The sequence below is a fragment of the Pelophylax lessonae genome (genome assembly GCF_965119305.1).
Source record: "Pelophylax lessonae genome assembly, chromosome: 12".
Taxonomy (NCBI): Eukaryota; Metazoa; Chordata; class Amphibia; order Anura; family Ranidae; genus Pelophylax; species Pelophylax lessonae.
Genome location: NC_138779.1, coordinates 111,196,927 through 111,223,752, shown reverse-complemented (window position 1 = coordinate 111,223,752; position 26,826 = coordinate 111,196,927).

The window sequence follows — 26,826 nt, the reverse complement described above, 5'->3', positions numbered from 1 at the left end:
TGGTCCTAGGGGTCTTCTGGTTGGGCATGCTGCTTGTAGCCTCAGTTTAGCAAGGGGACAGGGCAGAAAACATTCTCCCTCCCTCCCGTCCCCTTTTTTCAGTTTTATCCTGGGTTTCCTATTCGGGGTAGGATGGCGATGGTGTTGTCATGGCAGCGGGCAGAGGTCGCTGGGTTTTTGAAGGCAGGGGATGGTTACGTTCTTTGGAGAACGAGGGTCTTGGCCCATCTTTGGTATGGGTGTACCTGCCCTAACAAGTGTCTGAAGTAATATGGAAGTGGTTAAGCTGGCTGTATCGGCTGGAGAATGGATAAACGTTTGTCCCTGAGCCGGTGTAATTGTGGCTAGGGGCCCCTGGTGATGCAAGTTGGTGCCAGATACAGCCAGTTGGTCATTTAAGGGTGCCTTCAAAAACCTTAAAACCTATTAGAAGAGCAGGTAGCTATATCAGGCTGTTTATGTTATGTTATATTTTTTCTAAGAAGAATTGTATATTGTGTAATGAAGAGATTTGTTATTTACGGTTGTTTAATTAAGGGGCCGCTATGGCCAGTTAAACCCAAAAATAAAGATGCATTGGTGTGAAGTTATTTTATGTCGGAAAAATTGGGAAGGGAAATGGCGGTGGTTGGGTAGGTCATGGCAGCCGTAATATTGGGCAATACCCCAGTCAAGTAAAAAATATTTTTTTTTTTTTTCAAAATTGTCTTTTTTGTTTATAGCGCAAAAAATAAAAACTGCAGAGGTAATCAAATACCACCAAAAGAAAGCTCTATTTGTGGGGGAAAAAGCACATACATTTTATTAGGGTAAAGTGTTGCAAGACCAAATATTCAGTTAAAGTAGTTGTTAAGCCATTATGGGTCCTTAGTAGAATCCCCTCTATTATAACCTGTTATATTGCTCAGTGCCTTTGTTTTATAAAATAGATGTGGCGCAATAACTTATTTTGAAGCGCCGCTGTGCAGTAAGCTGATGTCCCAGCGCTCTCCTGCCCTGCTCCAAGGACTGCAGAGGGAGGGGCTGAGCTGAGGTTCTCTCTGACGTCAGCTGGGAGAGAGGAGGAAAGCCTCGGGCGGTCACACTACCGCTCAGCAGCGGTCTGTAATAAGGTATTGCGCCGCATAATTTTTATATAACAAAGGCACCAAGCAATATAACAGAGAGGATTCTACAAAGGACGGATCATTTTTTTACATTGTATAGCAGCAGGGGAGGGGAGGACACGGCTCACACATAGGAGCTGTGGAGGGGGTAGAATGACAGAGGCATGTACGCTGACCACGGTGTCAGGGCTCAGCAGCCATGATACACCGTGGTCAGTGTACAGGGGAAGGGTAGAAACTGGCAGGATCAGCTTTTTTAGCTTCAGGTTTTTTAGGTGATAGAGAGGGCCAAGTGACACAGCACAAGCACTTTTATGTATAATATGCTTTATAGGAACAGGATCATATATATATATATATATATATATATATATATATATATATATTTTTTTTTTTTTTTTTAAGGTTACAACCACTTAAGCCCCAGCCCTATTTCGGACACTTTTTGTTTACAAGTTAAAACCAGTATTTTTTCCTAGAAAACTACTTAGAACCCCCAAACATTATACATATTTTTTTAGCAAAGACTCTGGAGAATAAAATGTCGGTCATTGCAATATTTTTTGTCACGCGGTATTTGCGCAGCGGTCTTTAAAACGCAATTTTTTTGGAAAAATTTTGAAAAACCATATTTTACTGCATTTAAAAAATACTAAATAGTAAAGTTAGCCCATTTTTTTGTATATTGTGAAAGATGATGTCACGCTGATTAAATAGATACCCAACATGTTACGGTTTAAAATTGCGCCCCCCCCCCTGTGGGATGGCGACAAACTACGGTCAATAGAGATCTCAATCGGCGGCGCTTTAAATTTATTTAACGGTTACCAGTTTAGAGTTAGAGTGTAGCTCTTTTTTTTTAATTATTGCCCACGCTCTGGCGATCGCGGCGATACCTCACATATGTGGTTTGAACAGCGATTTCATTCACGGCTCGACTTCCGTATACGTTTTTTTTTGTGCGCGAGCTAACGGTGACGGGGGCGGCTAAATTTTTTTTTTCCTATTTATTTTTTTAACTTTATTACAGGTTTTTTTTAAAAAAAAATCTGATCACTTCTATTGCTGTCACATGCAATGTAAACATCCCTTGTGACACCAATATGTAGTGACAGGTCCTCTTTATGGAGGGATCGAGGGTCTTCCATGTATGCAAAACGCCGAAAATGGCATTTTTGCATACAGCCATTTTTTAAATTTGCCGCTTTTTGCAGCACAGTAACCCGTAAGTGACGTCATGGACACCGCCTCCGTGTTACGTCATCGGAGACCCGATCAAAGCCGTTTCCGGCATTGATCGGGACTCCATCCAGCCAGCGGACGTGCCAGCTGGGTGCTTGGGGCTCCTGGTGGGACGGGAGCCCCAAACAAAGTCACTGAAGGCGGCAGGAGGGGGGGGGACGTCCCCTCCCGCTCACCCGGGTAACGATCGAGCGGCTCCCGAGCCGCATCGGTCATTACGGACGGAAAGCCGACCGTTGGCTGTAAGCCAGCTAGAGGCATCATCCCGGTATACTACCGCAAAGTCTGCGGACGTATACTACCGCAAAGTCTGCGGACGTAGATCTACGTCACTTTGCGGTAAGTAGTTAAAGTAACACAGTGCCATATCGCAAAAAATGGCCTGGTCATGAAGGGGCATAAATCTTCTGGAGATCAAGTGGTTAATAAAAAAAAAAAAAAATCCCGACACCAGCAAAAATAAATAAAATTGTGTTGCCACGCCCCCTAACCTTTGATTGATGCTAAGCCACACTGCCTACTGTGTTTACAGTTGGTAGGAAAGTCAATGAGGTCACTACACCGCTTCCCGAGACATTCACAGGGCTGTGACAGGTTCTCCAAAATAAAGGTACAGATATTGCGATTTTGATGAGTCAGAGCATATTGCAGTGATGTCTTTTAAAAATTATGTAGATGGGGTTTACAACCACTTTATATGTATTATGTGATAATGTGTAAAGAACCTCATATGAGATCAATTTTTATAATGAAAATTCCCATGATCATGGAGAAAAAGTGTGACCAATTACTACACAGGGAAAGCCACTTGTTTACAAGAAAAGAGGAATAAATGCTCCTGCGCTTGAGCGTTGTGAATGGCTTGGTCCTATATGAGAGCGACTCCACTTGTTTGGCCGCTGTAATGGCTGTGCTGCCACTCCAAAACAGGTCGGGGAAACCCAAATGAACTCATGGACTAAAATGAAAAAAAAACATTACCTTTGCAACAATTTTATTAAAAAGAAATATATGTACATCATACTCACAAACGAGATGACTTTTCAGGCGTGATAAAAATTTTATATATATATACACAAATCCACCGGTTATCTATAAAGCATAGTGCACTGATCTGAAACGGTTGTGGGATGTAAATCACCAAATTAAGCGTTTCGAGGGTGACCCCTCTTCCTCAGAGTTTGTTTACCTGCTGCCTGTATACACATGCCGACTGTGCCCAATGGTAAATCTGGCTCTAGCAATAGATGTAGCCTTTCTACACTGCTGGTCATACATTTCATAAATGTTCAGGGCAAAACAGAAACCAATGATACTTCATGTACGGAACATGTGTTTTCATACATACACTTGCATCAGCAGAAAAGGGGAACATAAAGACAGAAGTTTTTTAAACACCCTGGAACTTGGATTTAAAGTTGTACAGCTCATAGCAACAACATCATACAATATTTCTGGAGTTCGAAAGTGAAAAACATTTTTTGCCATTTACTAAGACAAAATCACTAGTTTGTAATATAATACAATAACTTAGAGGTATACTCTAATATAAGAACATATTGAAATATAAATTGGTAAAACATTTCTTTAACACCTGCCTATACGTTACATCTTAAAAACTGACCAAGGACTAAAAAAGTCCTACCACAAAGTGGCCAATTGGAGGGCATGTATAGGGGGACTTTAGTGGTACTTAACAATTGATTAGAACAACAATATTATAAAAAATTGTTACAAACTTCATTTCAATTTTTAACATTGGCATAAAAACGAAAAAAAGATAAATATATACAGACATTACACTGTCCTTTTAAAACCAATGTGCTCATTCACTAGTGAACCTCAGTTGACCCGCCGTAATGGCTAGATCCATCAACAAGAGCCCGACATGTTTCGCTGTCGCTTCCTCAGGGGCATGTGTACATAATGAGGTACTAACTAAAGCTCAAAAAACTCCTTAAGACTCTGAGCAGAGGACAATAATAGGCCGTAGGGTCAAAGCGCACAACGTGGGCTTGTGTATATGTTAAAGCAACATTTGTGTTTGCTTCCTAGGCCGTAGGAAGCAAACACATATGTTTGCACTAAAGGAGACTTGGTCCTCCTGCCTACTGTTTGGGATATCCCTCTGTACCAGGATGACTTTGAGTAGTGGTGGCTATCCCTCGTTTCTAGCTATACTATAATTAAGGTGGAATACAAACCATTTTTGTGGCATGAAGATGTCCAGAGACACTGGTCATTTATATATGTAAAATCTTTTACACCACCTTTAAAGGGAAAAAGAATCTCGCCCCTCCTCTTTTGAAGCAGCTTTAACATCTACACAAGCCCACGTTGTGCGCTTTGACCCTACGGCCTATTATTGTCCTCTTCTTAGAGTCTTAAGGAGTTTTTTGAGCTTTAGTTAGTACCTCATTATGTATACATGCCCCTGAGGAAGCGACAGTGAAACAGGTCAGGCTCTTGTTGATAGATCTAGCCATTACGGCGGGTCAACTGAGGTTTACTAGTGAATGAGCACATTGATTTTAAAAGAACAGTGTAATATCTGTAATGTCTGTATTTATTTGTCTTTTTTCGTTTTTATGTCTATGTTAAAAATTGGAATAAAGTTTGTAACAATTTTTTATAATATCGTTGGTCTAATCAATTATTAAGAACCACTAAAGTCCCCCTATACCAGCCCTCCAATTGGCCACTTTATGGTAGGACTTTAGTCCTTGGTCTGTTTTTGATCTATGAACTGGGATGTAGGTACCTGCTCTATTTCATTTTGGTATTATAACTTACCCTAATGACACAACATCTTTATACATCTTAAAAACTGATAGTTATGGAGCAATTAGGGAGGGATTTTGTTGTTCCTCAAAATCAGGAAATAGGACTGATTTACAACTTTTTTTTTTTAGAGTTCCAGAGCGGTCCACCCCGGCCTCCTTCCCTAAAAACGAAATAAAAACTTGTGGTTGAGTTCCTGTACCTGTTTTTGGAGAAAAAAAATCCCTGGCGCTGACCAATCAGAATCCGCCTAGCCCATATTGTCAGCGCTGGAGGAGAGGAGAGAAAGCCAGGAGGAATTTAAAGTGGAGTTCCGGCCTATTTTGCAACTTTAGTGATTCCTGGAGTTTTTTCAGGGGTCCCTTACCTTTTTTTCTGGACATTTTTGATTGTACTTCCTCCTTCTCCCCCCTCTGTGGTCACGGCCACCGACATCACTTCCTCCTTTGCATTGCATCCTGGGAGCTGTTTGTCATCACTCCCAGGAGGCTGGAATCAGGAAGAACTCCCAGAACACTCCCTGGAATCAGGAAGGACACATCAGATTACACTGCGGCTTCGCGGATTCAGATGCCCACATCCAAGATGGCCACGCTCAGACAGTGTTTTTAAAAGTAAGATTTTGACTAAAATCCAATACTGTACACCTTGTAAGTATGAGAATAGCGATTCTGTAAAGGGTGATGGATAAGTATTATAGGGGTATTTTTAGTTAAAAAATGTATTTGAAGGCCGGATCTCCGCTTTCAATCCTTGGACCAAAAATGTGACATCCTGGTGCCTGATAGCAGGGGATTGTGGGACTCTGGTACAGCGGAACTGGTCAGGATAGGGAGGGGGTCCAGTGTAAGTTCACCTTACAGATTTTCTGTAAAGGTGAACTTACCCTTTAATATTAATAAAGTGGTCACAAGTCAGGTATTTGCTGACAGCCTCACACCAACAATATAACCAGTGTAGGATTATTGGCCATACCATGAGGACAAGACATGGCGACTAGCTGAAATTCCTGCCCACATTCCAGCAATATAGAGTGGGAAGATTGGACTGCTGACTTTGGTGGAACCCCGTACACGTGTGTTGCATTTAGGTAGCCCCTTCATTTAGAATTAGCTGCCAATGTACTGGACTTGCACCTTTTTGTTTTTTTTTAATGCAGTGCACCAGCATGTCTGTTTACACCTACTGTACTTGTGCATTGGAGTATTTTAATGAATAAGTGCTGTGCGTCATTGTGAATTTAGGTAGGGTGACCAGATACCTGGTTTCTGGAAATAGTCCCCAATTTTAGGAGTCTTTCCCTGGAAAAAAAAACCTCCCTAGATTCGTCCCTATTTCTCAAATGGTGTCCCCAGCATGCAGGGTAATATACTTGGCAATGTTCTAGCTTATTTTTCTCATTGACTACCTGTGCCTGGAGGAGGAGGGGTGGGTTAGGTCTGGATTAGGCTCTGGTTGTGTTCGAGTCTTATGTTGACATCACGCAATCCACCCTCCAAGCTTGTGCAGCATTACGTAGGGCAGGGATCCTCAATCTATGGTCCTCCAGCTGTTGCGGAACTACACATCCCAGGAGGCATTGGAAAACTCTGACATTCTCAGACATGACTAGGCATGATGGGAATTATAGTTCCTGAACAACTGGAGGGCCATAGTTTGAAGACCCCTGACGTAGGGACAGCAAGGAATAGGGAATGCCACCTTGCTCCAGCAGAGCAGTGCACACCCGGGCAATTATTTGTGCCATATCATTTTTTCATTGTAGTTTTTTATAATTTGTACCTACGCTAATATCTATTATGCCTTCTTCACTGCATTTAGTATTATTATGTTTGGCTCTTCGCTTTTAGCTAAGAACATGCTAGAGAAGGTACTTTTAGTCTGCCCGCTGTCACATAGCTTTTTTCTATCTTGGCCTCCAATAAAATAGTGAAGAGGCTTAAGACAAAGCTTATCTATCTTCTGACCACTGTTAATATGGGACCGGGACCCGAAATTACATCTGGTTGTTGTCCGGGTCTCCTTTAACTACTTTACTGCTGCTCACTACGGCAAAGTGGTTCATTATCGTCTGGCGACGTAGACCTCCCCTTTTGTCGGCGGCGCCAGGGGAGGAGTGGCGGTGATCACCGCCGCTCTTCCCCGATCGTCGGGGAATCGTGTGGAGATCCGCCCGCTTGTGTAAACAAAGCGGGCGGATCTCCTAAGTGACAGGCAGGGTCAGATTGCAGGGTTCAGCATAGCTGAACCTGTGATCTGTCCCTGTGTCACTCAGTCACCTCCCCCCACACGTCAGCAAGCACCAGGCATACATTAACCCCTCCCTCTCCAATAAAATTAACCCCTTCCCTGCCAGTGTCATTTTTACAGTAACAGTGCATATTTATAGCACTGATTACTGTAGTAATGTCACTGGTATCCCCAAAAGTGTCAAAAATGTCAGTCAAGGGTCCGATCTGTCCGCCGCAATGTCGCAGTCCCGCAAAAAAAAAAAAAAAAAAAAAAAAATCGCAGATCGCCGCCATTACTCGTTAAAAAAAAAAAAAACACCAAAAATGACAGAAATCTTTCCCTTAGTTAGTAAACGCAATAACTTTTGCGCAAACCAATCAAAATACGCTTATTGTGATTTTTTTTTACCAAAAATATGTAGCAGAAAACAAATTGGCTAAAAATGATAAAAAATTTAGATTTTTACATTTTTGGGGGGGGGGGGGGGATTTCATATAAAAAAATTTGAAAAATATTGTTATTTTTTCAAAATTGTTGCTCTTTTTTTGTTTATAGCGCAAAAAGTAAAAATCCCACAGGTGATCAAATACCACCAAAAGAAAGCTCTGTTTGTGGGGGAAAAAAGGACATAAATTTCGCTTGGGTACGGCGTTGCATGACCGCGCAATTGTCAGTTAAATTTGCACAGTGCCGAATCGCAAAAAGTGGCCCAGACGTAAGACAGCAAAATCCTCCAGTGGTAAAGTGGTTAAAATGGCGCCGAGACCAGATATGACGTCTCACCTTTTTTCAAGATGGTGCAGAATTGGATTTGCTACGGCCAGATTAGAAGTGATGTTTCGAAATCTGGTTGACTCCGGAAAAGGGAAGTTTAATATCCTATGATGGGCTATAGAAAAATCAGTCCACCTTTGTGTAAATGTATATACTCCTAAAGATGCCTGTGACGCAAAACTGCTGTAGAGTGTTTTTGTTTTGATGCCGGAGGTCCTGCTGCCTGCTGTGTTTAATGCGTTTGATATGTTTTCTACAACCTTTGGCAAAAAGTATGGAATTACCACTCTTGGAAAATGTTCATTCAATTGTTTAATTGGGTAGAAAAAAAAAATAATCACAGAAATGCCTCAAAACTATTTTTATTTACCATTCAAACCTTCTGACTTTAAGAAACAAATAAGAACACAATAATAATAATAACAAAAGAAAGAAAACTGTTTTCAATTGCAACTGTTTTTGCAAATCAAGCAAAAAAATATGGAATCACTCAATTCTGAGGAAAATATTATGGAATCATGAAAGAAAAAAAAAAAACACCACAGTACACCACTAGTACTTTGTTACACCTCCTCTGGCTTTTAGAACAGCTTGAATTCTCTGAGGCATGGATTTAACGATCAACAAACAGTATTTTTCATCAATCTGGCTCCAACTTTCTCCTATTGCAGTTTCCAGATCAGCTTTGCAGGTTTGAGCTTTGTCATGGACCATTTTCTTTAATTTCCACTATAGATTTTCAATTACATTGAGGTCCGGACTTTTTGCAGGCCAGGCCATTGATATTGTATGTCTTTCTTTAAGGAAAGTTTTCACAGTTTTTGCCCTATGGCAAGATGCATTATTATCCTGAAAAAAATGATGTCATCATCACCAAATTCAATTGATGAAATTAGAAATGAATGATAAACCGCATTTGTTAAAAAAAAAAAAAAAAATATGTCAGGTTCCAAAGAAGACACTTGTCTTCTGACTCCAAGAATTACATTCGAACTGGCAAGTCACACATCACAGTTAAGCATCACACTACAATTTTTACAAAAAATGGATTTTTTGTAAAATCTTACCGTAAAATCCTTTTCTCTTAGCTCATCGACAGACGTAGTCCTCGGTGATACACCACCTTCGGGTTATGTTACCTCCGCAGGAGCAGGACTAGACAGGAAATTAAAAAGCTCTGGCCACACCCTAGGGGCAGTCCCAGAGGGTATATCCTCTCTCTCTCTGCCTCAGCAAATCAGTTATGTGAAAAAGCAGTGCTTAGAGAATTTAACCCAACCCAACTCCAAAACAGAGGGGCGGGGACTACGTCTGTCGATGAGCTAAGAGAAAAGGATTTTACGGTAAGATTTTACAAAAAATCCATTTTTCTCTAGCGCTCATCGACAGACGTAGTCCTCGGTGATACACCACCTTCGGGACGTCCCAGAGCAGTATCACAACTGAGGGGTGGGAAAATGGAAATCAAATCCCAATCTAGAAGGCCCAACCGGTGCCAACTAGAAGTTTACAATGCTCATCCTTAATGATGAGACTCAACCAAAAAAAGAGAAAACAAATTTTTTTTTTTTTTCAAACAGAAAAAAACCCTCGAGGTAGACCACCGGTCTCCTCAAATTGCGGCCTGCAAAACCTTGCGGCCAAATGAGGCATCCGCCGATGCCGTCACATCAATTTTATAGAATTTTGTAAAGGTATGTACCGACGACCAGGTGGCCGCCTTACATACCTGGACCACTGACGCCTGATGGCGAAAGGCCCAGGAAGTACTGAGCGCTCGAGTGGAGTGCGCCCTTACAGGGAACGGAGGACTCTGACCCTTAATAGAATAAGCCTGTACCACCGTTTGTCTAATCCATTTGGCAATGGTCGCGGCAGATGCAGGCAAACCCTTTCTGGGGCCATCCGTGATCACAAAAAGTGAATCCGTCTTACGGAATGATTCCGTAGCTTTCAGGTATACCCTGATTGCCCGAACCACATCTAAGGAATGCAACGCATGTTCCCGATGATGCTTGGGCTGAGGACACAAGGAAGGTAGTACAATATCTTCATTCAGATGAAATTCTGAAACCACCTTGGGAAGAAAAGATGGCTTAGGATGAAGTACTACCTTATCCCTATGAATCACTAGGTATGGTGACTGGCATGATAATGCAGCCAGTTCTGACACCCTGCGAGCAGAAGTAATAGCCACCAAGAAGGCCACCTTCTGGGATAGAGTAAGCAAGGGAATCTCCCTGATGTTTTCAAAGGGAGGTTTCTGTAGAACCGACAAAACCAAATTAAGATCCCAGGGCAGTAAGGGCGCGCGGACTGGAGGAGCCAGGTGCCGCACCCCCTGGATGAAATTCCGCACCAAGGATTTGGTAGCTAAAGGCTTCTGAAAGAAGATTGCTAATGCTGAAACTTGACCCTTGATGGTGCTCAAGGCTAGCTTCTGCTCAACCCCTTGTTGCAAAAAGGCCAATATTCGAGTCACCGAATAGGTACGTGGAGGAAATCCTAAAGATTCGCACCACGCAATATAAGTCTTCCATGTGTGATAATAGACCTTGCTGGAAGTCGCTTTCCTTGCTTTAATAAGGGTAGGAATGACTGAAGCTGACAAACCTCTGTCCTTCAGTACTTGGGTCTCAATGGCCAGGCCATTAAAACCAGCGACTGTAAAGCACGAAGGTAAATTGGTCCTTGAGACCACAGACACTCCCTGAGACGAAGTTCCCACGGAACGTCTGCGACTAACATGTCCAAGTCGGCCAGGCCGGCTTGAGGAGGCCAGCCTAGAATTTCTAGGACCACTGGCGCTGATTGGATCTGAACCAGGCGTCCCTAGAGCTATCTGGCCCCGACCATCCGAGAAAGTCTGGTCGTTTTCTGTTCCCACACATTTATCAGATACCTGATAGTTATCAGGAAAGGTGATCTTTTCTGGTTGAACCTCAGGGACCGAAGTCACCCGACTAGAGGCTACTTGGCCTATCTGGTCAACCAGATCCGATTCCTGTGAGGTATCGGGACTAATCTTAGGAAAAGGTAAAGGAAAAGATCTTTTCAGGGAACGGTAACTACCGCTTCCTGTGGTACTTAAATGTTGGAAGGGAAGAATCGCACCGGTAGTAGTGGTTGATGCTCGATCTAATGTCCTGAATACCGGTGAAAACGTCCCCCCACCCTGAAACCGGGTGGGGGCGCACCTTCAGGCTGTGTACTCCTTTGCTTCGGGTTTGGCTGGGTTGGTCCCCTTCTTGAACCCTCCTGGAGGAGTCTTGCCTTTCCCGCTAGTACCAGCCGGGCGCCCTTTATGGGCAGTAAAGAAAGGTCCTCGCTTGTTGCGAGGTCCCTTAGCTTTTGCAGCCTGTGGCAAAAAAGTGCTCTTGCCCCCAGTGGCATCCTTAATGATTTCATCTAGGTTGGCTCCAAATAGACGATTCCCCTGAAAGGGGAGATTGGTCAAGGTCTTTTTGGAACCTAGGTCAGCTGACCAGCATTTTAACCACAGCACACGTCTGAGGATCACTGCTAACTTAGATGCATGCCCTAATAGGGGAGTAGTGTCCAAGGCTGCGTCACAGATAAACCGTAGCCCTTGTATGATCTGTTCCATCAAATCAGATGTCTCCTGGGGAATATCTTTTCCCCTAAGATCTTGGCGTACCATTTTCGCCCATTCCGTAAGTGTCTGGGAAACTAGACCAATAACGATTACTGGTCTAAATGCTGACCCTATCAGAGAAAAGATAGTGCGGGACTCTGCTTCTATCTTTCGATCCACCGGATCCTTAAAGGACGAAGTGTCCTCCACTGGAATAACCGTGGCTTTATTCAGCCTGGAAATAGGCGGATCCACGACTGGTGGTACCGTCCATTTCTTAATGATGGATTCCTCAAACAGATAGCGTCTAGCAATACGCTTGGAAATAGTAAAGGTACGTTTAGAATGCTCCCATTCTCCTTTAATCTGATTACCAAAACATTTAGGTACAGGAAAAGCCTTCGCCGTCTTGATGGGCTTATTAGTCCCAAAAGGCCTCTCTGTTTCAGTTGCCTCTGCCGGTAAAGCCTCAAGTTTTAAGGTTTCTTGCACTGCCACAACTAGTGCGTCCACCAATGCTTCTTCCTGAATTATAGCAAGAGAAGAAGCGTCCTCCTCACTGTCTGAGGGGGCTTTACCTGGGATAACAGCCCTTGCAGAGGAACCTGCAACTGCCGTGACCATCTCTGAATCTGAGTCAGAGGTGTCAGATGGTATAGGGGTAGGCGGGGGTCGCTTCCTTGACCCCCGTCCCTGACAGGCCGCCTCCACCCGAGCCACCATAGACTCCAAAATTGCTGTAAATGACTCTATACTCTGTGCACCGGCGGGTCCCGAGGCCCCCTCGAGGGAAACAGGTGGGGGAATATGTGTGGCAGGGTCCATAATAACTCCAGTTACTTCCTGGATAATATAATTCAAAAGTAAAGAAAAAAACTTTTTTTTTTTTTTTTTTTCTGACCCCCAGCGCCACAAAAAGCCCCTTAGTGTTACCTGCTTAGGGATCCCTATCGATCGAGAGAGAGAGAGATAGACCCCCAGGCTCACCACTTGATGCTCAGAGTTAAACTGCAACAGCTTACAGCGCTGTCTTGACAAACAGGAAGTCTTTTGGCTGGCTGCCCAGGAAGAAAGGAGGCGGCTCCGCCCCTCTGCACGCCTTCCGGCGCCTCCCCCAAGCTCCACGAGGTGTAGGATCACCTCAAACATGGCCGCCCCCATGCTGGAGACACGAGGCTACGCCAAAATGGCGGCTCGTGCGATCCAGCAAAAAAAATGGCGGCGGCCTAAACTGAATAGCGGTGTGCTGCAGGGCACACAACACTCTCTCTGCATGGGGATATGGCGTGGTTGGCGGTACCGGCCCTGGCGGACCGCGTGGCCGTTCGGGAGGCCTGCTAATAGCTGGAGATCTGATTTGGAAGGCAGTCTACATGTCCGTGGCTTCTGACTGGTAGGTAGCTTATACTTAACCCATAAGATTCCCAGAATGCCACAGATTACATTTTTAAAACATGTATACAATAGATTGTTAGCTCCCAAGCCAAGCCTCCTGGCTTTTGCACACATAAATCACACTCAAAGTAGGAGGATTTGTGACATGTTATAGGATAGAAAGGACTCTTTCTTACCATACAGAGAGGGGCCCGCGTTCACCACAAAACCCGTCAGGGAAAAAGGGGGAACATACTACTCACCATACCGGAACCAGGCGGGCACCAACTCCTGACAGTACCCCTCTCCACCGGGGCGGGAGGGCTGTCGACCGATACGGACGCCGTGACTCATGGTCTTTGGCGTTTCGGCGAGACGTTTAACTCGCGTGGACAGTCCTTTAATGGGACTTTGTCGCGGCCGACCCAGCGCGGAGCTATGGCCTGCACGCGCTCGTAGGCTGAACTGGGGTGACCACCGGATCTCAACATCCAGCCCGTCGCCCAGTTCAGCTTTCTTGCTTGAAGATCTCACAGGAACACTGGAGAAAAAAGCTGTCTAAAAAAAATCCTTTAAGAAAAAATTCTTGCCAGGACCTAAGATCCCAGCAAGGTGTCTAGGTCCTTACTCCTAACTAGACAGAAAATAACTGATTTGCTGAGGCAGAGAGAGAGAGGATATACCCTCTGGGACTGCCCCTAGGGTGTGGCCAGAGCTTTTTAATTTCCTGTCTAGTCCTGCTCCTGCGGAGGTAACATAACCCGAAGGTGGTGTATCACCGAGGACTACGTCTGTCGATGAGCGCTAGAGAAATGTCTTTATTCCTGCACTTGGCATCTGCAAAATCTTTAAAAACTCATCAAACTGTATAATCTCGAGGACACTGCTTTGTACAGCCAGTAGGCACAGAGCATGTTGGATCAAAATAGTGCAGGAACCTTTTCTGAAGTTGCAGCGACTTTAGTAGTGTCAATTGGAAGGGTTCTCATAGAGATACATGGCATTTCACATGTATTGTGATTCGGGGTCTCACAAGTAGTGATGAGCCGAACACCCCCCGGTTCGGTTCGCACCAGAACAGAGCGAACATAGGAAAAGTTTGTTCGAACAAACGAACCCCATTGAAGTCTATAGGACTCAAACCTCGAAAATCAAATGGCCTCATTTTGAAGGCTTAAATGCAAGTTATTGCCCCAAAAAAGTCTATGGGGTTCCGGATCCTGACCTGGAGAACATGTAGCAATGAAAATTTTTTTTTTAAAAAGGATCGTTTTTAAAGGAGCACTGATTTACGGATTTTAATGAGGCTTAAAGTGAAACCATAAAAATGAAAAATTCCTTCAAATATCGTGCCTGGGGGGTCCCCTGAATGTGCCTGTAAAGTAGTGCATCTCTAAAATGTATGTAGCCTGCTGCAGCAATACTGACATTTCTAAAGCAAAAAAATGTCATATACAAATATACATACAAATTTCAAAATCGCATGTACTTGTCATACGGGTGCAGACAAATTTGGCCTTGTTTGTTGGTGGTGCCTGAACACCGTAACTCTCGCAGTTACTCTTGCTGGGAGCAGGAACGGGACCTGCTGGTAAGAATTCCATACAAAATGTGAAATTGCATGTGCTATACAAGTGCCAAAAATTGGGCCTTTGCCATAGTTGGTGCCTGAACACCGTAACCAAGGCCTCGCAGTTACTCTTGCTGGGAGCAGGAATGGGACCTGCTGGTAAGAATTCCATACAAATTTGAAATTGCATGTGCTATAGAAGTGCCAAAAATTGGGCCTTTGCCGTAGGTGGTGCCTGAACACCGTAACCAAGGCCTCACAGTTACTCTTGCTGGGAGCAGGAACGGGACCTGCTGGTAAGAATTCAATGCAAATTTGAAATTGCATGTACTACACAGGTGTCAAAAATTAGGCCTTTGGTGTTGGTGGTGCCTGAACACCGTAAACCCTCACAGTTAGCAGGGCACAGGGACAGGGCCTGCTGTTAAAAATGACATATGACATTTAAATTGTATGCACCTGCTATACAAGTGCAGAAAAATTAGGCCTTGGGGGTTGGTAGTGACCTAAACCAAAAACATTGTTGGAAGCTAGCAGAATAAAAGGTAGAGGAATAGGATAGGCTAGCAAATTCAATCAGTTACATCAGTATCAGGGGCCTGATAGCTCTTGTTGATCCAGGACTGGTTCATTTTGATAAAAGTCAGCTGGTCAACAGACTGTGGACAGACGCACTCTTTTGTCTGTCACAAAACCTCCAGCAGCACTGAACGTCCGTTCGGGAAGCAGGACAGGCTAGTAACTCCATTGCATATTGAGCAAGTTCTGGCCAGTGGTCCATCCTCAAGACCCAGTAAGCCAGTGGATGCGCAGCTGGTAAGGTCTCCAAGTCTACACTTGCGCCTAGATAATTATGCACCATATAATGGAGATGCTGCAGATGGTTGCTTAAACCCAACAGCCCTGGGTGCTGCTGAGGACAAAAGAACTGTTTAAAGGCATCGGTCAGCTGGCCGCCTTCTCCACCGCTCCTCCTTTGGCTGAACAATGCCTCAGGAACACGTCCGGAGAATGTTGGCCTCCCAGTGTCTGGAAAGGCGGTACACAAATTTTTTTCAAGATACCCACCCTCAAGATGTTTCTTTCTCTGCTCCCTCTGCGAAGGCAGGATGAGCTCTGCAACTTTACCCTTGTAACGTGGATCAGGAAGGGTTGCCAAACAGTAATTATCACTCTCCTTGATAGCACAAATCCTCGGGTCGTTTCGCAGGCTTTGCAGAATCAGGGAGCGCATGCAACGTAAGTTGGAGGACGCATTAGCTTCTTAGTCCTCTGGGTTACTAAGGATGACATTGTCAGCAGGAGCAACCTCTCCCCAACTGGGGAATCAAAACCATCCCTTGAAGACTGCTTTATGCTATCCTCTTCCTCTACATCCATGCAGCCAAAATCCTCATCCTCCTCTTCCTCCTGTGTGTTTTTTGGCCCTGCAGGAATGATATCTGCATAAAGGGGGCCTTGTAAGGAAAGGAAGTCCTCCTCTTCCTTCCGCTGTTCTGTCTCAAGTGCCCGTCCATGATTCCACGCAGCATGTGCTTCAGCAGGTAGATTAGTAGGATAGTGTCACTGATGCATGCATCATCCCAGCTCAACATCCTTGTGGCCTCCTCAAATGGTGACAGGACGATGCATGCATCCTTAATCAAAAGCCCTCTGGCGTGGCAAAAAAAAACCAAGCTCCCCTGACCCTGTCCTTGTGCCATACTCTCACAGGTACTCATTAATGCCCCTCTGCTGTGTGTGCAGCCGCTGCAGCATTGCCAAAGTTGAGTTCCACCTGGTGTATGTTGCAAACATGTCACAAATGAGGCGGTTGGTGGGCAGGTTGAATGCCCGTTGAATGTCAGATAAGCGAGCATTGACATTGAAAGAACGACGGAAATCGCCACAGACTTTCCTGGCCTGCCTCAGGAGATCTTGGAATCCCAGGTATCTGCTCAAGAAACGCTGCACCACCAGGTTCAGAACATGTGCCAAGCAAGGAACATGTGTCAAGTGTCCCTGTCAGAGAGCGGAGAGAAGGTTGGTGCTATTATTGCATACAACCATTCCTGGCTCAAGCTGTCGTGGCGTCAACCATCTCTGAGCCTGCCCCTGCAGAGCTAACAGAATCTCTGCATCGGTGTGACTCCGATCCCCTAGACAGACCAACTGAAGCACAGCATGGCATCTTTTAGCCTGACTGCTTGCATAGCCCCTTGAACGTTTAGGGAGCACTGCTGCTACAGAGGACAATTGAGCAGAAGAGGACATGGAGGAGGAGGGTGTGGAGTAGCCAGATGTGGCAGAACCAGCACCAGCTTTTTGGAGGCGTGGTGGCAAAACAAGCTGCAAGACCGAACCCTGTCCTGCATCCTTCCCAGCTGCCAGCAGAGTTACCCAGTACGCTGTGAAAGAAATGTAACGTCCCTATCCATGCCTGCTGGACCAAGAGTCAGCAGTAATGTGCACCTTCCTGTTGAACGCTTTGTCCAACGAGACCAAAACACTACCTTCCAGATGATGGTAGAGAGCTGGAATGGCCTTACGTGAAAAGAAATGCTTTTTTGGGACCTGCCACTGTGGTGCAGCACATTCCACAAATTTGCAAAAGGGAGCCGAGTCTACCAGATAAAAAGGCAGCAACTGTAATGCTAGCAATTTGGCCAAGCTAGCATTGTGGTACAAATACTGGGGTAGTGAAATTTTCCTGCTGCTCAAATCAAGCGGTGGTGTACTGCTAGCAGATTGGGTGCAAGTCTCTGTGCCACTCATTGCTATACCATCATCCCTCTCAATGCTGGTATTTGAGAAGGCATTAGGTATAGTAGGGTTAGAGATCGCAGATGAGGAGCAAGGTGATGTATGCTTGTTTTGATCTGGTGCCTTTCAGGTGCTGTTGCCAATGGACTGCATGGGAGGTCGTCATATGCCTTGTCAAGCATGTGGTGCCCAAGTGGCTGGTGTTCTGGCCACGCTTGATCCGCTTTAGACAGATGTTGCAAACAGCAACGCTGTGGCCTCGGAGTTGTGCATCGTCCTCATCCTCCCCCTCTATCCTTTCAGGCACCCAAGTACAGTCAGTGATCTCATCATCTCCTCCCTCCTCGTCACTGGAGCAAACTTGGTAATGTTTCAGCTGTGGCAACATTACTGCTGCTTTCATGTCCATCATTGTCACCCCTCTCTCTAGGCTCACGTTATTCCCTTCATCAACCTAGGAACCAACATCACAGCTTTCAAATTGCTGCGCATCCTCCAGGACATGTCACTGACACTATGATCGAATAGTTCAGGTGACTCCTCCATGAATGATGGTGGGGCGACTGAAGGAGTAGCTGTGGAACGGGCCACTTTGGCAGCTGTGGTAGAAGGCAAACTACTGGGAGCGTGGGTGTCAGAGGAAGAGGAGGATGAGGACGGCTTATTGATCCACTCCACCAACTCTTCCACATGTTGTGGCTGAATAGCATGGGCAGCACCGAAAATAAAGCCGGGCGTGCCCCGCCTCAGAGGATGCACGGTTGACTGCGACCACCACTTTTCACAATGGACACAGAGGCTGCTTGCCCCCTTTTCATGGCCTGTGAGCATCGGCCTCTTGGACATGATGTTGATACAGATCAATATAGGGTACACCCAACTGACCAATAGATACTCAATGACCTGATATGATGTAATTGATAGCCCTATAGATGTGCGCAAGTGACCGATTAACAATACTCACTGATATCTGATGTAATCTATAATCCTATAGATGGATGATCTGTAATGCCTTTAGAATGTTCCACAAGTGACCAATGAATACTCTGACTGATATCTGAAGTGATCTAAAATCAAATAGGTCTGTGAATATTATAGAATGTTCCAAAACTGACCAATGAATAATCTGACTGATATCTGAAGTGATCTATAATCAAATAGGTCTGTGAATATTATAGAATTTTACACAACTGACTGATGAACAATACTCTGACTGGTATCTGATGTTAAGAAAGAAATCTCTCCCTACCTCACACAGGAACCTGGCCCTCCCTACACTGCTAGCAATGTCTCTGCACCGTCTTACAAACTCCAAAAAAAAAAAAAAACACGACTCTCTCCCTGCCTGTCCCTGTCTCATCGCCCGCACGACACTACATGCTGCGGCTGCGCAAGCAGGCTTTATGTAGCATGGGGCGTGTACTTGGCCTGAGCCATGATTGGCTAAAGGCAGCCTGCCTTTAGCCCAATCATGGCAGAGATCATTTGATTGGCCAAAGCATGAGTCCAGGGTGCATGCTTTGGCCAATCACATAACGCGTGCAGTGCATTATGGGAAACTCAAATTTCCCGCTAAGAAGCACATTTGTTCGTCATTTGACAAATGATCTAATGAGCGATGTTCGAGTCGAACTTACCTTCGACTCAAACTCGAAGCTCATCCCTACTCACAAGTTGAATCCTAAGCCACACAAGTGTGAAAGGGGCCTTACTCTTTCAAAGGTCATCTTGTTTCTCCGATAATTCTTTTTCAGTGCCAATTTGCTGAACTACCTTTTTCCTGAACTAAAGACCATCATGCTCAACTACATTAACATCAGGAAAGGCATCAACAAGCCCTTCATCATGTAATAAAACTGCCTGATGGAGTGGGGCATGACTGGAGCTTGTCAATGGCTGCAAGATTACCTTAATAGACACACTACTGAAGTCTTGAAGGAAAAAAGTTTCTTTTTTTTTTTATAAAGCAAGTCTGGGGCCCACTCTATAAATCCAGCACTGTGTGGGACAAGCAGAATTGTTCACTGGGCCACTCCATGCATCTGTGCAAGTGCTGTTTCTAGGCACATGTTGGGTACCCCTGAAGAAGACAGGAACCACCTCTGCCTTGTTTGCAATGGGAGAGAAGGGCAACTCTTCTATTTTCGGACTTGCACCATATGAAGAGGCTGTTTGAGCCTGGCACTCTGCATCTGGCGAATGATGCTTTGAAAAAATGTGGGCCATTTCTAGCCATATTGGCGCTGGAGAGCAGCTTTCTCCTGCTCTTCTATTATCTAGTGGTCCCTTGCTTCTTCGTAAGATGTCTTTGAGCAGAGACCTGGGAGCACCTGGAGTAACATTGGGTTTTCTGTGGGTTTTCACACTACTACAATGGTTGTTTGGCATGAGCTTTCAATATATAATTATTTATTTGTTTATAATAAATATGCACAATAAATTAATTTACCCATTTTATTTTAATGCTTTTTCATTTGTGTTTTTACATTTAAATTTATATTGTATGATGCAAGAACATAAGCTGTAATTTATGTACCGAATCGTGAACATTTAAAGGGATAGCACGCCTTCTTTCAGGTTTGTGATCATGTACATTGCATGAATTTTAACAATCATTGTTTCAGATTCCTACCGGTTTCTGCTGTGAAGAAATAGAAGTTTGTTGTGTACAGAGTAAATTTGAACAGGAGTGACTTTTTCATTATTAATCAGCTGATGAGGAAAGTTGCAGGGTCTGTATCCCCGTTAGAAATAATTACCCTTTAAGAGTATCTAAAATTACATTTCTGATGCTGAGGATACCTAAAATATGACTTGCATCTTAGTGCATACTTCTGGGAAAATTAGTCAGCCAATCATGAAATGACTTTTCTGGGAAAGTTCTGTACACCAAATGTGAACAGAACGCCTCCAGGTTGCCACATTGTACTGAATTTTACAGAAAATGAATGCAGGTTAAAAAGGAAGGTAATTTTAATAACATTCAATTACAATATGGTTTGTGTAGCAATTGTATTAGCTATATTTTTACCAAAAAAAGTGGAGTTACCCTTAAAAATACACAATCCTCTAAAGAACATGCATGGGGAGTGCCTTTCGCCTTTGCACATGAATTGGTGCCATTTATAGGATGTACTTCAGCAAAAGTGCCAAAAACAAGATTGTGGATAAATAACAGCTCCTTCCCCTCTGGCTTAGGTTTATGAACAAAGCAGCTAGGGGATCCCAGATGATGTCATTGACCACTTTTGGTGATGACCATATGGTCAAGGTCCTCAGTCAGCATCCCAAGCCAGTTTAACACTCAGCAGCTGGCTGGGGAGAGCTTGTCATTTTTAACCTGGAGTGTGATGGGAGATAGTGATTGATGATGAATGTACATTTCTGGGCAATGTGACTGATGTTGAATTAATATTGGGGGACATTGCCTATTTTTTCATTTTTTTTTTATAAAGGACTATTTCAGAGGGTCTTTTTTCATTTACTATTTTACTTGACGGAATTATTGCCACATACGTGTGACTGAGCTCCAGAACTTATTTATTTTTTTTGAGTGGAACATGGTGTGTTGCCATACTTGGAGTGCCTTTAACATGCAACATGCAATTTTCTGTGTGGTTTGCTATGTATTTGAAAACACACATATGTGAATGGAGCCTTATTCTTGTGTAAACACACCACTTTCACTTTCAGGCCCCCTTCACACCTAGAGTAGGAGCGTACTTTTTTTTGTTCATTGTTCCAGTGACACACATAGGGCAGGCTGTTGATTTCAATGGGCTGCACTACATGTGGAAAAGTAGCCAATGGGACATTTTGGCGTGGTGAGAGTTGCCTGTTTTATTGCACATTTTGCTGCCTTTCATGGTTAGGAGAATCTTTCTTAAAAGATGGTGTCAATGCTCCTAGGACACCATGAAAAGAAGAAGGGTTTTACCAGGCTGGTCATGGTTTTTTGTTTGCCACTGTCCAAATCCTCCTCTAGGCAGCAGTAGAAACATGGTGGTAGGTTATTGGCTCCTGTCCAAATTGGCCCTAGTATGTGTACAATGTGTATGAATGGGAGTTAGAGACCTTAGATTGTAAGCTTCCTGAGGGCAGGGACTGATTTGAATGCTATATATATATTACAAATGTAAAGCACTACGTAAATTGTTGGCACTATAGAGATACATGTGATAATTAGAATATAATAGCAACTGACATTAATTTATATTGGACCCAATATTAGTTGATATGTGGCTTCCCTAAAATTTATCAAGTGCCCAAAAAAAAAATATATTTTGTATCTTACTCGTTGGATTACGTTGCTGCATTATTTTTTTCAGACTTTCCCTATTTTCACCTGGTATTTCTTTGACTAACACTGTGTTCATGGATGACTGCACTCACTCCTCCACTGAAACTATGAAGGCAGCCATGGCCACCATCCAGGCAGGACTTCAAACATTTCCGCCTAAGGCTGGCCATAGATGCGATTTTATTTTCTGTAACAATGAGTAGAAAAGGAGAGAGGGAAAAAAAAAACAAAAAAAAACGCTCGATTCTTTCATCACCAGTCGATGTTTAAGGATAATTCCCTTCTGCCAAGCTATGGTGGTCTTGTGGAACCAGAAAAACACAGAAATTACTAGGTGCTATAGGTGCTGGCAATATTCGCATGTAAAAATCCACTGTGCTGGTTGTACGCAAGTTGATGGCTGGATTGACTTGGGTACAATCAGCCTGCCCAAAGAAGGTTTGAATCTCGGCCGGTCCCTGCTGATCTGGTTGAAATTCTAACCATGTATGCCCAGCTTTAGTTCATCACCATTACATTAGGTGTTTAGGGTTAGCAGTTTACAAAATAAAAAATATATATATATAATTTCCCCCCCCCCCCCCGTCTGTTTTGACGGTGACTGAGTCACTGCATTTCCACAAGGATTAGCAGGTCAATGCTAGAAATATGAAAAGTTAAAACTTATGCCTCGTACACACATTCAGATATTCGGATGACTTATCGTTCGCATTTTGTTGCATGATGCTAATATCCAATTCAACAATGCATATAAACGTAGGATTTTTTTTCGTACGATTCCGGAAAAGCTTCCTGGTTGCTTAGCTACGTATCAGATGGTGCAAAACAAAAACAATGGCAGCCAGGCTTTTTCCGTGCTATTTCAGTGTTTCTGATCATGCGCGGTCTTTGTCGATCGATTTTTAGCGGACGCATACTGTACTGATTAGGGGATTGTTATTCACTAGGCTATCATACGACAGACGTTTTCGTGTTTGTCCCTTCGGATTTTGTTGGACAAACTGTCGTGATCGGCTGTCGAAAGGTGTGTACCAACGATCAGATCATCGTGCGATCAAGTCGAAATCGATTATTTTCGTACAATTATATGAACGTGTGTACGAGGCATAATACAGCCACCGCTTCTAGGGACTTTTCTCTTTGTGGGTTTAGCTCAGCTGTAAGGACTTCTCCAAATCTTTCAACTTTACTTTCTCATTTTTGGAACTAGGAGCACACCTCTGTCTATTCCTGCAGCATGTGCAGTCCCGAAAATATAGTGCAAAAGCATTGCTAAACTAAGTTATATAATCTTTACAATAATGTCCAGCAAACTTGGCTGCAATTTTAAATCATGTAGAGAATGGGACTGGAGTTAGTTCCTCTTTACATTGGTTTCTAAAACAAGGTTAATGATCATTTTGGATGATCAGGAGTGCCTGATTTCAGCCACACAAGTTCCCATACTATGGTATTCTTTTGCATTGCATCAAATATTCACTGATCAATATCATTTGTTCTAAAGAAGACAGGTCACACCCACTGCCAAAATTTGAATCATTTTAATGTTTTCAGTAATGGAATGTAGAGCAGTCAATAATACACAGGTATAAGAACTGTACAGTAAAAGCTTTTCCCTTGGTTTAATCTCTCAACTATATCCTGTCTTAAAATAGATTATAAAATAACAAAATAAAATATATGTATACATTTCTTTGAAAAGATTAAATAGACATATAATAGTCATGCAGTAAAAGACCTTCAGTGACTGACAGCAAAATAGAAATGAAAGTTTTTATAAAAATATGCATAGCAAAATAGCCACATACCTCTCCACACAAATAAAATTAAACATTTAAAAAGGTCATTTCAATTCATAAAATTGTGCTGTTTTTTAGTGGTATGTGTTACTCTTTTCCTAGGGCCCGTTCACATCTGTGCATTGTAGAACGGATATACATTTCTTTTAAAACGCATATCGTGTTCTTTGAGCATTTGTAATGTGTTGCAATTCAACGCAATGAATAATACGTTTTACTTGCATTTCCTCCCTGGTCATCTGGGAATAATAAACTTATGCACGCCTTTTTGGTATGCTACCATTGACTATATTGGAGGCATCCTTTTTTTTTTTTTTTTTTTTTACAAAACTCATTAAAGAGGCAGCAGGCAGGACTTTTTAAAAGCACCGCACAGAACAGTTACATAGCATTTAAGGAGGACAATTTTACATGTGCTGACACACAGCAAAAAGCACACAGATGTGAACAGGCCCTTAGAGTAGTTAAGACACTTTGGAGCCGATTCATAAAAGATTGAATAAAACCGAGAAGTTTCTGTCCATACCAATCAGATATAGAGTTTAATTTCTGCAAAAAAATTAAAGGTGAAACCTGAAAGGTTGCCATCAGCAGTAACTTCAGTGGCCGTTTCCTTTTCTTCTCTTTTATGAATCATTCCCTTTGATCTTTATTTTAGTAGGCAGCATTAGCTGATTGTCTAATGACGTAGAGCCATTGTTTGTTTTTGCTAAAAAGACCTCTTCTGATGGTCATAGCATACCGGTCATCTGGGGCTCAAAACCTTATGAAACTAGATAATGTTCAAGTGTCATTTCACACTGCAGCACACATTATGTAGGTTATCACATAGCAATGTACTATAAAAAATAAAATCCCTGATTTATACTAACCTGGGGTAAGTTTATTTATTTATTAAAGTAAGCCTGTCACAAGAGAAGCACAGGGCCTCCATAACTGACCTCTAGTTCTCAAAATACTAGTTGCTCAGCGGTGCTAACATAACTTCTTAAAGTGGTTGTAAACCCTTACATATACCCAGTGAAGTGAATGGCCTCAGATGAGAGATTAAATCCTCCTACATAAATTGTACCTGTTTATCTATAGATGTATTTCCCCTACATCTGTTCAAAGTGCAGAATTTACACAGGATCTCTCAGCTTTGAAAAACAGGGGGCGGAGAACTGAAGTTATATCAGTGAGGCGAGCTCCAAGAGCTGATTGGACGGAAGGGACACACCCCTCTTCACACAGCAACAGCGCTGAGGTTGTCAATCATCTGGAGATCCCTCCCCCGTCACCTTTTCTCTCGGTGTCAGGAAAACTTGCCAAAAGCGACTCCTTCAAGTAGCAGAGTAACAAGGCAGCAGACAGAAATGACAATTAGTGCTCTGTATCGAGACAAGTACACACTATAGAAGAAGAATATGCTTTGTTAATTTCATGTCTGAGGTTTACAAACACTTTAAGTCAATGATTAAGTATTTATAGCAGGAAAAGTCATCAGACCTGATCTGAATAATTGTCCTAGGCTAGTGACTCAAGATACTGAAGCAAAAGGGTCAGAACAGCCTTTTATTTTTTCTCTTGTTAGGTTACTTTTTAGTTAGCAAGAAAGTGACTTACTGCAAAAACAGCACCCCTGAGTTTGCATAGAATCCAAAAAGTAGGTGGTGAGTTGAGGGACGCACGTAAGTCCTACTTACATGCTCTCATCACTTAGTTCAATCCCAAGCATATGTGGGTTTTTGCTCACCCACTGCAGACTATGAATTGTCTCTGAAGATGAATGCACTAAAGTTGGCCATACACAAGTCTGTTTTTTCTGTTCAACCAGTGGACTGAACGGAAAAAACTAACCCGATTTCCCCATCCACACATTTGGAGGTGGATGGGGGAATCATCCCCGCTGTGTCATTGTATTCTGACAGTGGGGACACTCCAAGCCATTAGAATACACAGATAAGCGCTGCAGTCTATTGCCTGCGGTACTGATTGAGCAAGAAAATACCAGCAGGGCAGTGGAACAGATGTTGATTATTAGATCCACTTTGGTTCAAGACACACATTAAACTAAAGCCAGCTGGTCCCTGCCAAACTGGCCAAATTTGGATTCATGTATGGCCAGCTTAAGAGGTGCACATATTGACCGTAAACTAATAGAATGCCAATAAGGGCTCATTTGAGACCTGCATACCTCGAATATGGATTCTGAACCTGAAAACTGACCTTTCTACCCAAATAACCACACTAGACAAATGTTATTCTTTTATAAAATGAGAGCTTGCTGCATTCACACTTCACATCAAAAGCAGATCCAAGTGTTCTGCAAAAAGCTGGCAATTTTACTCACTCAATACACTGACAGTTAACAGTTCTCTTTTCAATGTCTGAGCTAAAAAGGGTTCTGGAAGTGGCTGTAAACCCTTTACATATAACCACTGACGTGACTAGCTTCAGATGATACACAGAGATGAAACGTTCTCTGTAAGTTGTACCCGTTTAACTGCAGCCTGCTTTTCTCTACATCAGTTCAAAGTACATGAATCAAAGGCTATTGCTCAGCAGTAGAAGGCAGGGGGCGGAGATCTAGTGTCATATACTACATAGCTGTATAAAACACACTGCTTTAGGGAAACACACACAATTGAGGCTGTCAGTCACCTGCTGTGTGCTGGGAGGAGAGGTGCATCACCCGGGAGGCTGATGTGTCAGCATAGAGTCTTACCAGTGATACATTCAAATAGCAGAGAGAGAAGAGATCAAAGAGAAGTTATATGCATTGTTGTTTCATGTTAGAGGTTTACAACAACTTTAAATATGAACTGTGTGACCAATAGGTGGCTTTTGTCCAATTTGGAGTAAAGTTCCCATCCCATGCCAAATGCCTACAGACAGTATAAAACATTGGTGGGAATGCTTTTGAGTTTTTTTTATAAAAGGTTTGGGTTGTATTTATACACATTGAATATTCACTAGAACTTTCCTTTTCACATACAAAACACTCATTTTGGCCTATCAATCTTGTGTTATTAGAAATGTGTGCATATTAGAAACAGACAAAGCCGTCTCTTTAAAAATTCAAAATAGGAAACTATTCATAATGAATATTCAATTTTTTTTACAACATATTTAATACCAAAGCATTTTCTTATACAAAGTATAAACACAACAGATTAACAAAACCAAATATTTTATACCCATGTATAAAATATTCAATATAAAAACACAACTTTAATTTCATTTTAGAACAATGTTCAGTGTATTAATTCAAGGAGCAAAGAAACAGAACAGGTTCTCCCACACTGCTCTATTCCTTTTCAAAACCCTTG